We start from the raw sequence: 14,362 nt of genomic DNA on the forward strand, positions 1-14,362 counted from the left end.
AAGTATTTCTATCACCACAGAACGTTCTATTGAACATTACTGGCCTAGACTGGGAGCTCCATGAGGGCAGGCACTGGGCTTGCTCTCTGCTCTCCATTTTATGTGCAGTGCCTCCAGAGTACCTGACATGTGCTAGACACTCAATAGTTAAGGCATGCATGAACAAATGAATACATACACACACACATACATATATATTTAGATTCAAAGACCACATCTGGCCAGGTGCAGTGGTTCGTGCTTGCAATCACATTTTGGGAGGCCAAGGCAGGCAGATCGCTTGAGCCCAAGGGTTTGAGATCAGCCTGGGCAATATGAAGGAACCCCATCTCTACAAAAAAATAGAAAAATTAGCTAGGCATGGTTTCACATGCCTGTGGTACCAGCTACTCGGGAGGCTGAGATGGGAGGATCCTCTGAGGCCGGGAAGTAGAGGCTGGAGTGAGCTGTGATTGTGCCACTGTGCTCCAGCCTGGGTGACAGAGTGAAACCCTGTCTCTCAAAAAAAAAAAAAAAAAAAAAAAAAGACAACTTCCATTAGAAGACTTACTGTATATTTAAGTATAACTTTCTGTGAAAATGTGAAAAAGAGAGGCAGTGGGATATGCCAGGATTCTCTGCAGGCAGCACGTTTTGTGGGCAGGGTAGGACCGCAGAGGGACAGAGCCATCATAATGACCATTCTGCATTGAGCACGCGTCACTTTCATGCCAACTTATTATATTTATAATTTCATGGACTCCTCTCAAGAGCCTTATAAAGTGAGATTATTATCCCCATTTTATAGTTACAAAATTGAGACTCAAAAAAGCTAACTAGTGCACTTAAAATCACACAGCAAATAGGTCCCAGAGCCTCCAAAGCCCACACTGTCACCCACCACAGTGCTCCCATCTATTTATTTCCTGTACAGCGGAAGCCCGTCTTGACCCCAGCATAATGAATTTTCAGCTTTGGGATGAGGCTGACTCCCACGAGCAGGCAGATGCCCAGCACCTTTTAGTCCTCCCAAGCCCAGAGGACCAAGTCATCCATCAGTCAACGCCTGGCCCAGAGGTGAGCAGCCTCACAGATTACCTCTGCACGCAGAGGGAAAAAAAAAAAAAAAAAAAAAAAAAAAAAAAAAAAAAAAAAAAAAAAAAAAAAAAAAAGGACTCTTTTACGCCGCCTTGTGGCCAGGTAAGGCAAGGGCTCAGAAAAATGGGGCTGCCCCATCCGCAATCCGACTGTAAGAAAAGCACCATGGTGGTCTTGGGGGTGTAAAATCAGTAGGGGCCTCTTCCCTGTTCTAGGATGTATGGAAGGAAGTGGTGAAGGATTTTGTCCAAGTGGCCCCATTTGCAGGACCGTCGTGGCTCATAACCTAAGTATGCACTTTCACCACCCCCCAAAAAAGCAAATTACCTTTCCTTCAAGAGCTCTCATCTGAAAGTTTTCAGAGTGTTTCTTTGTCTAACCGCTGTTTTCTCGCTTGTTTATTTATTGCCCATTTTTGATTAAAATATTCTGTCCTCAGGAGTCTCCATTCCCCAAAGGTCACTTTCTACGGGCTTGATTTAATTAACGAGTGCCGACTTGAAGATGAAAGGTAGGAAACAAAAGGTCTTCCTCATCCAGTCTGAGCCCAAATAAAATCATATTAACATTTCACCTTTTGTTCCCATGCAAGAAAAACCTTTGGTGCATTGTATCAAAAATTATTGAAATCATTAGGAAAGAAAGAAAGAAAAGAAGTAAACAGCTGTGGCAATAAATTTGTACCCCATCCCTCCTGCAGCAGGTCCTAATAGAAAAGAAAAAGGAAGAGAAAGAGGAAAAGAAGGAGAAAAGGGGTAGAAAAGGAAAAACAGAAAGAAAGAGAGATTCCAAGTGACAGTGCTGTATCCTAAGCCTTGTTTTAAAGTCAAATTAGGAAAACACACCATTTGGCAGAAAAGCAAGAGAATATCCTAAAACTACCTCTACTTTCCGATGGATACTCTACTCGAGCACAGAACTTGTCTGTTTTTACATCAGCATCTCTCCAGCCCCTAGAAAAATGTCTGGCACAGGGTAACGACTCGCTAAATATTTGCCAGACACCTTAGTAAACAGAATCCAGGCAAGCTGGGTTCTCACTAAGTCTGTCTTTAGCTCATTCTGGACATTAAGGCAGATCACAGCTCCTCTCTGGACTGAACAGCTCCATCTGCAAATAGAACACACCTTGTCCTGATTTTCCTGGCCTGGAAGCTGTAAGGATAAAACACAGATGTGGAGGCCCTTGGGAAGGTCAGAGTATCACATGAACAGAAGCCACCATGTTAGGACCCTGCACGTGCTCCCAGAGGCCAAACATAAGCCCATCCCCTCCCTTTTACCCACAGATGTGACAAACCAAAAGAAAGCAAGCCAGGGGAGTATAATCACTACTGCAGAGGAACGGGAGAGGAAGAACCGCCAAATATCAGCACACTATTTCTGTTGTCCAAAGGGGAAAAGAAGCTGGATTTTGTAATTTGACATCCCAAATGCTTATCAAATTACCGCAGGTCTAGACCTTCCTGCCTGGAAGTCTTGAGGCACTGAATAAATAGTGAGTGACACATAGAGGTCCCCAAAGAGGGTAAAGGTCACCAGGTGTGAGTTGCTATAATGAAGAGTTTATGAAAGTGCTGGCACATAAACCTTCCCACAGACCAAGGGCTTGTCAGCAAAGAGTTCCTGTCACCATGCAAGGCCCAGGTGGCTCCACAGAGCCAGGCTCAGGCTCTCAGCTGGCAAAAAGAGGCTCTCCTCCCCCTATTCAATTCGCTTCGCTCATGCAGGTATTTTCTCTCCCACAGAGGAGGCTAATTACAGATGTATCTTCTGCCTGCAAGAGGGAAGTAAAGTGCGTTCCTAAGATTGCATGTGACAGTTATGTACAGGATGAGAAAGCTGAATTCACCCCGATAGGAAATGGCAAGAAAACTTCGACAGGCCCTCCAGTCTGGTCCCCTCCACCCGAGACCACAAAGTCAAGCCCAAGTTCATTGCAGCCTCAAATTCCTGGGCTCAAGCAATCCTCCCACCTCAGCCTCCCAAGTAGCTGAGACTATAGGTGTGTGTCACCACGTCTGGCTAATTTTCAAACTTTTTTGTAGAAAAGGGGTTTGCTACGTTGCCCAGGCTGGTCTCACACTCCTGGCCTCAAGCAATCTTCCTGCCTTGGCCTCCCAAAGCACTGGGATAATAGGTGTAAGCCATCACCCTTGGCCTGTGTGTCTTTTTCTTTATATCTCTAGCCTCTACTTTAATTTTCTGGTTCGAATCTTGTAATCAGAGCAATCTGTACTTCCTCAAGACAGCCTCTGCTATTGCCATTCAGGGGAAATGAGAAAGAGCTGGTCTTTCTCTCCTTTTAAGGATTATTCAGGGATTGGAGACCCTGTTCTCCTGGGCTTCCCTCCCACTGGGCTGCTCATCAGTCCTCTCCTGGCCTTTCCTTTGGCTTCCCTGGCCAGAGGCAGGCAGCCCTGGTAGCAACACCCTTCAACAATTCCCTTCCTCTCACTGGGCCTCAATGAGGCATTGTCATTTACTGTTAACATCCTGACCGGCAGACACGCTGACTAGGAGATCCTGCATTTTCAGAGGGGTTTTGGTTGCCTCTAAATGCAAACAAGATGATCCGGAAAGAGAGGCTTCCATCCTCTGGGACTAAACACCTAGGGAAACCAAGGCGTGGCTGGGCATTCCCTGGCGACACTTGGCATGTATTTCTTGAGCACCTAATAAGTGCCAGGCCCCATGCTTGGCATGTGGGATGCATTTGAGAATGAAAGAGAGCAAGGTCCCTGCCTTGTGGAGTCCAGATTCCAGAAGAGAAGACAGGAAACAAACAACATGCACAAGAAACAAACAAATATGTAGCGTGTTACAAGGTGATAATGTTATGGGATCAAAGGAGTCATGTGGGCTAAGGAGGCAGGAGGCCCATGGTCAGGGCTGCAGGGACAGGTGGCAGAGTGGCCTGAACACTGTCACAACTGGAGGAGGAGCAGCTGGCCCAAGTTGGGGGTGGAGAGGGGAAGGGCAGGGGCAGGGCAGGGCAGGTTTGCAAAGCAGGGATGCCTGCCCTTGGCAGGGGTTATTCTGGGAAGGCAGGGAATGGGTTCCAAAGGTGGAAGCAGCTGGCTGAAGGCCATGGAGGAGGGGAAGCAGTGGGAGGGCACTTAGAGTCTGGCTGGCATTGGTGCTTCGGGGAGAGTGGGCTGGACGCACAGTAAGGGCCCATCTGGAAAGCTCCTTCATTACAGCAGGGTCTGGCTTTTGTCCTGAGTGGAGGGAGGGCTGGGAATGGACTCTGCTGGAGTCCTGTGAACACAGCTGAGGAGGCCCAAGAGGAGGACAGTAGCTGTGAGCGCTGCTCTCCCAAACTTCTCGCTCTCCTCTTCTTCCAGCCGTGTGGGACCATGGCGGGCCTCTGCTCTCTGAGCGTGAGTGTGGCCATGTGACCCGCTTTGGCTGCTGCAATGAGTGTGGAAGGGCTGTGTCACTTCCAGGTGGGGTGAGACTCTGATCACCCGTGGCAGTCAGCTGCAGCCTCCCTCCCCTGGACAGCTGACCCGCGGTATTGAGGACAGTGGTCCTGGATGGTTGCCCAGACCTGAAGCCAGTTTCATGTGAACAAGAAATAAGCTTTTGTGGCACTAAGAGACTTGAGGTTTGTTTTTACTGCAACGTATCTTAGCCTATGGTGACACAAGGACAATTTCAGAGCCCCAGTTCCTCACAAGACTCAAATTTATTCCTGGAAGTCAGGCAGAATCTTCCGAATCTCCACGTAGTTCAAGGCACCTTCCTTATGCCCAGCTAGCGCCGATCTGGTTCCCACCCTGCAGGTTCTGCCAGTGATTACCATTCATTAGCCCTGATATTCCTCCAGAACTCTGTGAAACTGCTTGAGTCTCCTGTCTTAGGCTGTCCATCCAATAGTGCCGCAAGGCAGGCAAAGACTGACCCCAGTGGACTCATTTTGCAGAGGCAGAAACTGAGATACAAGTGAACCAGGATGACTCAGGGATGGGCTTCCAGCCTGGGCCTTCTAGGCCGTCGTCTTCCCACCCTAGGAGCTGAGGAGGGTCCCCATGGGGCTGAGAAGCAGGGGGTGCTCTGAGTTGGAGGCCCCAGATTTCTTTTCTTTTCTTTTCTCTTTCCTTTTCTTTTCCTTTTCTTTCCTTCTTTCTTTCTTTCTTTTTTCTCTTTCTTTCCTTCCTTCCTTCTCTCTCTCTTTCTTTCTCTCTCTCTCTTTCTTTCTTTCTTTCTTTCTCTTTCTTTCCTTCCTTCCTTCCTTCTCTTTCTTTCTCTTTCTTTGCTTCCTTCCTTCTCTCTCTTTCTTTCTCTCTGTCTTTCTTTCTTTCTTTCTTTCCCTTCTTCTTCTTCTGCTTCTTCTACTTCTTCTTCTTCTTCTTCTTCTTCTTCTTCTTCTTCTTCTTCTTCTTCTTCTTCTTCTTCTTCTTCTTCTCCTTCTTCTTCTTCCTTCCTTCCTTCCTTCCTTCCTTCCTTCCTTCCTTCCTTCCTTCCTTCCTCTCCCTCTCTCAGTCTCTCTCCTTCTTTCTTTCTTTTTTTTTTTGAAACAGGGTATCACTCTGTCACCCAGGCTAGAGTGCAGTGGTTTGAACACAGCTCACCGAAGCCTCCAACTTCCAGGCCCAAGCAATCCTCCCACCTCAGCCTCCTGAGTAGCTGGGACCACAGGTGTGCACCACCACACCCGGCTAATTTTTGTATTTTTTATAGAGACAGTGTTTCGCCATGTTGCCCAGGCTGAGAGGTCACACATTCCTGATCTTTCCTTGGTCATGAGGGAGACTCTACATTGTTCACACCAGGCTGCTGTGGAGTAAGAGGGAGGCAGCCGGGGGCCTGAGGCACGTCAGAACTCTTTTCCAGTGCCATCCCCATCTGTCCCCTGTCCCATCTGCCCCAGGTACATGGACAACTTGACAGTATCGCTAGCTGGGCCAGGCTCCTGCTGCCTCGCAATTCACACAGGAGTTTCTCAACCTCAAGAGCTCTACCTCTCCCCTTTGTGTTCATTTCACATGAACTCTTACTCGTGCTTCTGAACCTAGGCATGTAGGTCACCTCCTCAGGGTGGTCTTCCCTGATTTCCCAGACAGGTGCTGCACCACCCACTCCCACACTCCTGGTGTGACCCCTTCATGACATCCTGACCTGTCAGCAATGTGCTCATCTTTGAAAAATGTCCACTTCCCTTTCTAGGCTGTAAGCATAATGAGGGTACAGTCTTCTTCAGTTTTCCTCATCCCAAGGTTTTGAGCATAAATAACAAGCCACACTAAATATTCGTAGACAGCGTGAATAAATTGTCAAAAGCTGTACAAACAGAAGGGGTTTGTGTCTGTCTACATTAAATGGCAATTCCACCTTCCTCAGCTTAGGAAGGATTTCACGGATCCACTCACCATACGGGCTTGATTGCACTTTAAATAAAAAGACCCTGTCCCCAGACACCATGGGCAGCCTGCATCAGAGCTTTTCCCTTGTAATGAACTTCCCTGGCATTATTGCTGCATTAAATTGTGTTAATCAAATGGGAAGTGGTAAGCGGTTTTCCTCCCCGTGTAATCCTTCCTGAGCTGAACACTCTCAGTGGGAAAATGAAAAGGCTGACACGAATCAGAGTCCAGGATGGATCAAAGAACAGCAGCAGTTTTGATTTGTGTTAATTTTGCATATACAAGAAAACCCTCCTCATTCCTCTTTATTTAAAGGAGGCAGAAGCATGACAATAACACACTATTTGAAGAACGACAATGAAAAGCAGAACATTTTGCTCAGACACTAAAGAGGCAGAGGGAGAGGAAGAGCAACTCACACAATGTCACGCTGTCTCTGTACCTGAGAACAAAGCCTGTTTGCTAAACTTGTTTGAAGGATCCACATTTTCAGGTGTGGCTGGGTGGGCGAGAGCTTTGCTTTCCTTTTATGCCTAGTGGCCTGCAGTTCAGGCTTCAAATGAACTCATCTTTCATTCCTTCTTTCAGGGAACAGTCACTAAACTCTGTACTGGGCATAGAGAGAAGAGTGAGCCACAGCCCTTACTCTCAGGATGCTCCTAGTCTGCTGGGAGGGTGGAAATGGATCCAGGTGCTTATGCTACCGGGGGGGAGTGCTGTTGCAATGGAGGAAGTTCTCAGATGCTGGGGAAACAGAAGGGGAGGAAACGGTGCTAGGCAAGGGAGTTGGGCCTCCAGTATCCACACTGTCCTTCCCCCATGGAGCCTTGGCCTGTGGTGAGCATGGACAACCAGTTCTGAGATTCTCCTTCAGAGCCAAGGAGGCTCCCAGTTTCTCAGCCTCAGAAAAAGCTTCCCCAAATCTAAGTGTCTCTCGATGGTTTCTAGTATCAATTCACACGCTTAACAAAGACCACTCAGAGCAGATCTGGAGCAGGTGAAAAGCTCCACTCATGTCTCTCATCTCAGAAGTTAGGCTGATGAAGCTGCAAGATCTCACCTACCAGCAGGGACTCTTGTTGATACTGTGCAAGATCTTGGGGAAGGAAGAAAAAACAAGAGGGAAGTAAGTCAAACAGGCAAAGCAGGTCGGGAACAGGCAGAGCTCACTCCGGTTCCACTGGAGTACTTCTCCCTTAAAAGTGGGACACTTAGGAATTTAGAGCGTCGTTGCCGACTAGGACAGTTATAACACAAACCTCCTTTACTGAGCCCTTCCTGTTTTCCAGGCACAAGACAGTCATCATTTCATTGTAATATCACCCTTAATGCCCACTTATCACAATGTATCAGGTGAGATGAGTGACTTTCAGAGAGATTCAGTAATGTACCCGAGTTCACCCAGTGACAGGGCCAAAACTTTTGATCAGCTCAACCTCAAGCCCATTTTATTTTCACTGGAAGCTGCTGAGGGTTTCTGAGTGTACTTGCAATATTTTATGTGGTTTTATATAAGCTAGAGAGTAGCAAAGCACAAGTGGCCCAGTTGCCCAAGATTTTAAAAAAGTCATTACATTTTCAGACTGTTAGTTGCTATGGAAGACTGTGCCCTTTTGATATTTGGGAAACATAGGAGCCAGCAAGATTGTAGAGCCACTGTGGCATTTCACATGGCACTGGTAAGCTAGACACCTCTGATGAAATCGGGGTCCCAGACGCTCCAGAGCCCTTGTCTCGGGTAGGCCAGGGCTGCTGGGATGGGGAGTGAAGGGAAGGACACTGGGCTGGAAGCAGGACATCCTGGCCCAAGATGCTTCTCTGCCATTCACTCACCACAGACCATTAGGCAGTGACGGTTGTCCACATTTGTCCTTCAGAAAAATTAGGTTACTTATACCTGCTAGTTGTAAGGATGTTGTACATAATTAGTGATCAAAGATGATGACTGTGAGTACCTCCCAAATAGGACTTACTCCACAAATATGATGTGTCAGGGTATCAGCTGAAATGGATCTGGACTGAGTCATAGAGGAAAGAAGGGAAAACATACTTATCACATGTAGCCAGTGTGAGGAACAAGAATGCAACTCACATAAGAAGAGCAGAACCGCCAGGCGCCGTGGCTCACTCCTGTAATCCCAGAACTTTGGGAGGCCAAGGTGAGCGGATCACCTGAGGGCAGGAGTTTGAGACCAGCCTGGCCAACATGGTGAAACCTCATCTATACTAAAAATACAAAATTAGCCCGGCATGGTGGCAGGCGCCTGTAATCCCAGCTACTCGGGAGGCTGAGGCAGGAGAATCACTTGAACCTGGGAGGCAGAGGTTGCAGTGAGCCAGGATCACATCACTACATTCCAGCCTGGGTAACAGAGTGAGACTCAGTCTCAAAAACATAAATAAAATAAAATAAAATAAAATAAAATAAAAGCAGAACCAGGTGTACACACACACACACACACACACACACACACACACATCTCAATAATGAGGTGGAGAAATATACTTTCTTCCTCTTTATTTATTTACTAAAATATTTCTGAGTATTTGCTATGTTCCAGGCACTAAAGAAAGACCAATAAACAAGAAAGGCAAAGTCTGTTATTTAATTCAGATTAACAGGAGTTGACCTAAAACCAAGTACTTAATAGATCATTAGCTCCTTCCCATGATGCTCCACATTGTCCTCAGGATGAGTCATTTTTTTTTTCCTTTTTTTAAAGACTAGAGGCCTCCCTCTGCTGCCCAGGCTGGAGTGCAGTGGTGCAATTATAGTTCATTGTAGCCTCAACTTTCGGGGCTCAAGGGATCCTCCTGCCTCAGACTCCTAAGTAACTGGGATTATAGGTGTGCACTACCATGCCTGGCTAATTTTTCTATTTTTTGCAGAGACAAGGTCTTGTTCCATTTCCCAGGCTGGTCTTGAACTTCCAGATTCAAGCAATCCTCCTGCTTCAGGCTCCCAAAGCACTGGGATTAGAGGCATAAGTTTTAGTGGCTGCATAAGATTCCACTGTTTGAATTATCATAATTTAGTTTCCTAGTGTTTGGCATTTGGTTTTTTTTTTTTTTTTTCAAATTTGGGGGAGTCACACAAATTTATGTCTACGTTAATAAATAGTTCCTTAGGATACGAGCAAAGATGTGGAAAGGTTGAGTCAAAGGGTATAAACATTTCTAAAGAGTTTGATGTACCTATTCCCAAAACTAGCCCCAATTTCTACCTCCAGCTATAGGATATGAGCCTCAAAACACAGGCTTCTTGGAATTAAACTAGAAATCATTAATAAAGATATCTGGAAAAATTTCTTCAAATATATAGAAATTAAATAAACAACATACTTCTAAATAATCCGTTGGTCAGAAGGAAATATCAGGGAGAATTAAATAAGAGTTTGAACAAACAGGGGGGCATGCCTAAGATGGCCGAATAGGAAGAGCTCTAGCCTCCAGCTCCCAGTGCAAGCAACACAGAAGACGGGTAATTTCTGCATTTTCAACTGAGGTACTGGGTTCGTCTCACTGGGGCATGTCAGACAGTTGGTGCTGGTCTGCGGGTGCAACCCGACCAGTGAGAGCTGAAGCAGGGCTAGGCATCACCTCACCTGGGAAGTACAAGGGGGAAGAGAAGTCCTTTTCCTAGCCAAAGTAAATTGAGACACAAAACACCTGGAAAATCGGGTAACTCCCACCCTAATACTGCACTTTACCAAGGGTCTTACCAAACAGCACACCAGGAGATTATATCCCACACCTGGCCCAGAGGGTCCCATGCCCATGGAACCTCCCTCATTGTTAGCACAGCAGTCTGAGATCTAACTGCAAGGCAACAGCAAGGCTGGGGGAGGGTCACCTGCCATTGCTGAGGCTTAAGTAGGTAAACAAAGCCACTGGGAAGCTCGAATTGGGTGGAGCCCACAACAACTCAAGGAGGCCTGCCTGCCTCTGTAGACTCCACCTCTGGGGACAGGGCACAGCTAAACAAAAAGCAGCAGAAACCTCGGCAGAGGTAAATGTCCCTATCTGACAGCTTTGAAGAGAGCAGTGGATCTCCCAGCATGGAGGTTGAGATCTGAGAATGGACAGACTGCCTGCTCAAGTGGGTCCCTGACCCCTGAGGAGCCTAACTGGGAGACATCCTCCACTAGGTGCAGACCGACACCTCACACCTCACACGACTGGGTACACCCCTGAGACGAAGGTTCCAGAGCAAGAATCAGGCAGCAACACTCGCTGTTCAGCAATATTCTATCTTCTGCAGCCTCTGCTGCTGATACCCAGGCAAACAGGGTCTGGAGTGGACCTCAAGAAAACTCCAACAGACCTATAGCTGAGGGTCCTGACTGTTAGAAGGAAAACTAACAAACAGAAAGGACACTCACAACCAAACCCCATCAGTATGTCACCATCATCAAAGACCAGAGGCAGATAAAACCACAAAGATGGGGAAAAAGCAGTGCAGAAAAGCTGGAAATTCAAAAAATCAGAGCGCATCTCCCCCTCCAAAGGAACACAGCTCATCGCCAGCAGCAGAACAAAGCTGGATGGAGAATGACTTTGACGAGTTGAGAGAAGAAGGCTTCAGTCGATCAAACTTCTCAGAGCTAAAGGAGGAACTACGTAACCAGCACAAAGAAACTAAAAACCTTGAAAAAAGATATGACGAATGGCTAACTAGAATAACCAATGTAGAGAAGTCCTTGAAAGAACTGATAGAGATGAAAACCATAATACAAGAACTACATGACAAATACACAAGCTTCAGTAACCGACTCAATCAACTGGAAGAAAGAGTATCAGCAATTGAAGATCAAATGAATGAAATGAAGTGACAAGAGAAGAGTAGAGAAAAAAGAGTAAAAAGAAATGAACAAAGCCTCCAAGAAATATGGGATTATGTGAAAAGACCAAATCTATGTCTGATTGGTGTGCCTGAAAGTGAAGGGGAAAATAGAACCAAGTTGGAAAACACTCTGCAGGATATCATTCAGGGGAACTTCCCCAACCTAGTAAGGCAAGCCAACATTCAAATTCAGGAAATACAGAGAACACCACAAAGATACTCCTCGAGAAGAGCAACTCCAAGACACATAATTGACAGATTCACCAAAGTTGAAGTGGAGGAAAAAATGTTAAGGGCAGCCAGAGAGAAAGGTCGGGTTACCCACAAAGGGAAGCCCATCAGACTAACAGCAGATCTCTTGGCAGAAACTCTACAAGCCAGAAGAGAGTGGGGGCCAATATTCAACATTCTTAAAGAAAAGAATTTCCAACCCAGAATTTCATATCCAGCCAAACTAAGTTCATAAGTGAAGGAGAAATAAAATCCTTCACAGATAAGCAAATGCTTAGAGATTTTGTCACCACCAGGCCTGCCCGACAAGAGATCCTGAAGGAAGCACTCAACATGGAAAGGAACAACCGGTACCAGCCATTGCAAAAGCATGCCAAAATGTAAAGACCATCGATGCTAGGAAGAAACTGCATCAACTAACAAGCAAAATAACCAGCTAATATCATAATGGCAGGATCAAGTTCACACATAACAATATTAACCTTAAATGTAAATGGACTAAATGCTCCAATTAAAAGACACAGACTGGCAAATTGGATAAAGAGTCAAGACTCATCAGTTTACTGTATTCAGGAGACCCATCTCACATGCAGAGACATACATAGGCTCAAAATAAAGGGATGGAGGAAGATCTACCAAGCAAATGAAAAACAAAAAAAGCAGGGGTTGCAATCCTAGTCTCTGATAAAACAGACTTTAAACCATCAAAGATCAAAAAAGACAAAGAAGGCCATTACATAATGGTAAAGGGATCAATTCATCAGGAAGAGCTAACTATCCTAAATATATATGCACCCAATACAGGAGCACCCTGATTCATAAAGCAAGTCCTTAGAGACTTACAAAGAGACTTAGACTCCCATACAATAATAATGGGAGAATTTAACACCCCACTGTCAACATTAGACAGATCAATGAGACAGAAAGTTAACAAGGATATCCAGGAATTGAACTCAACTCTGCACCAAGCGGACCTAATAGACATCTACAGAACTCTCCACCCCAAATCAACATAATATACATTCTTCACAGCACCACATTGCACTTATTCCAAAATAGACCACATAGTTGGAAGTAAAGCACTCCTCAGCAAATGTAAAAGAACAGAAATCACAACAAACTGTCTCTCAGACCACAGTGCAATCAAACTAGAAATCAGGCCTAAGAAACTCAATCAAAACCACTCAACTACATGGAAACCGAACAACCTGCTCCTGAATGACTACTGGCTACATAATGAAATGAAGGCAGAAATAAAGATGTTCTTTGAGACCAATGAGAACAAAGATACAACATACCAGAATCTCTGGGACACATTTAAAGCAGTGTGTAGAGGGAAATTTATAGCACTAAATGCCCACAAGAGAAAACTGGAAAGATCTAAAATTGACACCCTAACGTCACAATTAAAAGAACTATAGAAGCAAGAGCAAGCACATTCAAAAGCTAGCAGAAGGCAAGAAATAACTAAGATCAGAGCAGAACTGAAGGAGATAGAGACACAAACAACCCTCCAAAAAATCAATGAATCTGGGAGCTGGTTTTTTTAAAAGATCAACAAAATTGATAGACCACTAGCAAGACTAATAAAGAAGAAAAGAGAGAAGAAACAAATAGACGCAATAAAAAATGATAAAGGGGATATCACCACCGACCCCACAGAAATACAAACTACCATCAGAGAGTACTATAAACACCTGTACGCAAATAAACTAGAAAACCTATAAGAAATGGATAATTTCCTGGACACTTACACGCTCCCAAGACTAAACCAGGAAGAAGTTGAATCCCTGAATAGACCAATAGCAGGCTCTGAAATTGAGACAATAATTAATAGCTTACCAACCAAAGAAAGTCCAAGACCAGACAGGTTCACAGCTGAATTCTACCAGAAGTACAAGGAGGAGTTGGTACCATTCCTTCTGAAACTATTCCAATCAATAGAAAAAGAGGGAATCCTCCCTAACTCATTTTATGAGGCCAACATCATCCTGATACCAAAGCCTGGCAGAGATACAACAAAAAAAAGAAAATTTTAGACCAATATCCCTGATGAACATTGATGCAAAAATCCTCAATAAAATACTGGCAAACAGAATCCAGCAGCACATCAAAAAGCTTATTCACCATGATCAAGTCGGCTTCATCCCTAGATGTATGGCTGGTTCAACATTCGCAAATCAATAAACGTAATCCAGCATATAAACAGAATCAAAGACAAAAACCACATGATTATCTCAATAGAGGCAGAAAAGGCCTTTGACAAAATTCAACAGCCCTTCATGCTAAAAACTCTCAATAAATTCGGTATTGATGGAACGTATCTCAAAATAATAAGAACTATTTATGACAAACCCACAGCCAATATCATACTGAATGGGCAAAAACTGGAAGTGTTCCCTTTGAAACTTGGCACAAGACAGGGATGCCCTCTCTCACCACTCCTATTCAAGATAGTGTTGGAAGTTCTGGCTAGGGCAATCAGGCAAGAGAAAGAAATAAAGCTGTATTCAGTTAGGAAAAGAAGAAGTCAAATTGTCCCTGTTTGGAGATGACATGATTGTGTATTTAGAAAACCCCATCATCTCAGCCCAAAATCTCCTTAAGCTGATAAGCAACTTCAGCAAAGTCTCAGGATACAAAATCAATGTGCAAAAATCACAAGCATTCTTATACACCAGTAACAGACAGAGAATCATATCATGAATGAACTTCCATTCACAATAGCTTTTAAGAGAATAAAATACCTAGGAATCCAACTTACAAGGGATGTAAAGGACTTCTTCAAGGAGAACTACAAACCACTGCTCAGTGAAATCATAGAGGACACAAACAAATGGAA

Source organism: Rhinopithecus roxellana, chromosome 20 (assembly GCF_007565055.1).
Source record: "Rhinopithecus roxellana isolate Shanxi Qingling chromosome 20, ASM756505v1, whole genome shotgun sequence".
In the NCBI taxonomy this organism is placed as follows: domain Eukaryota; kingdom Metazoa; phylum Chordata; class Mammalia; order Primates; family Cercopithecidae; genus Rhinopithecus; species Rhinopithecus roxellana.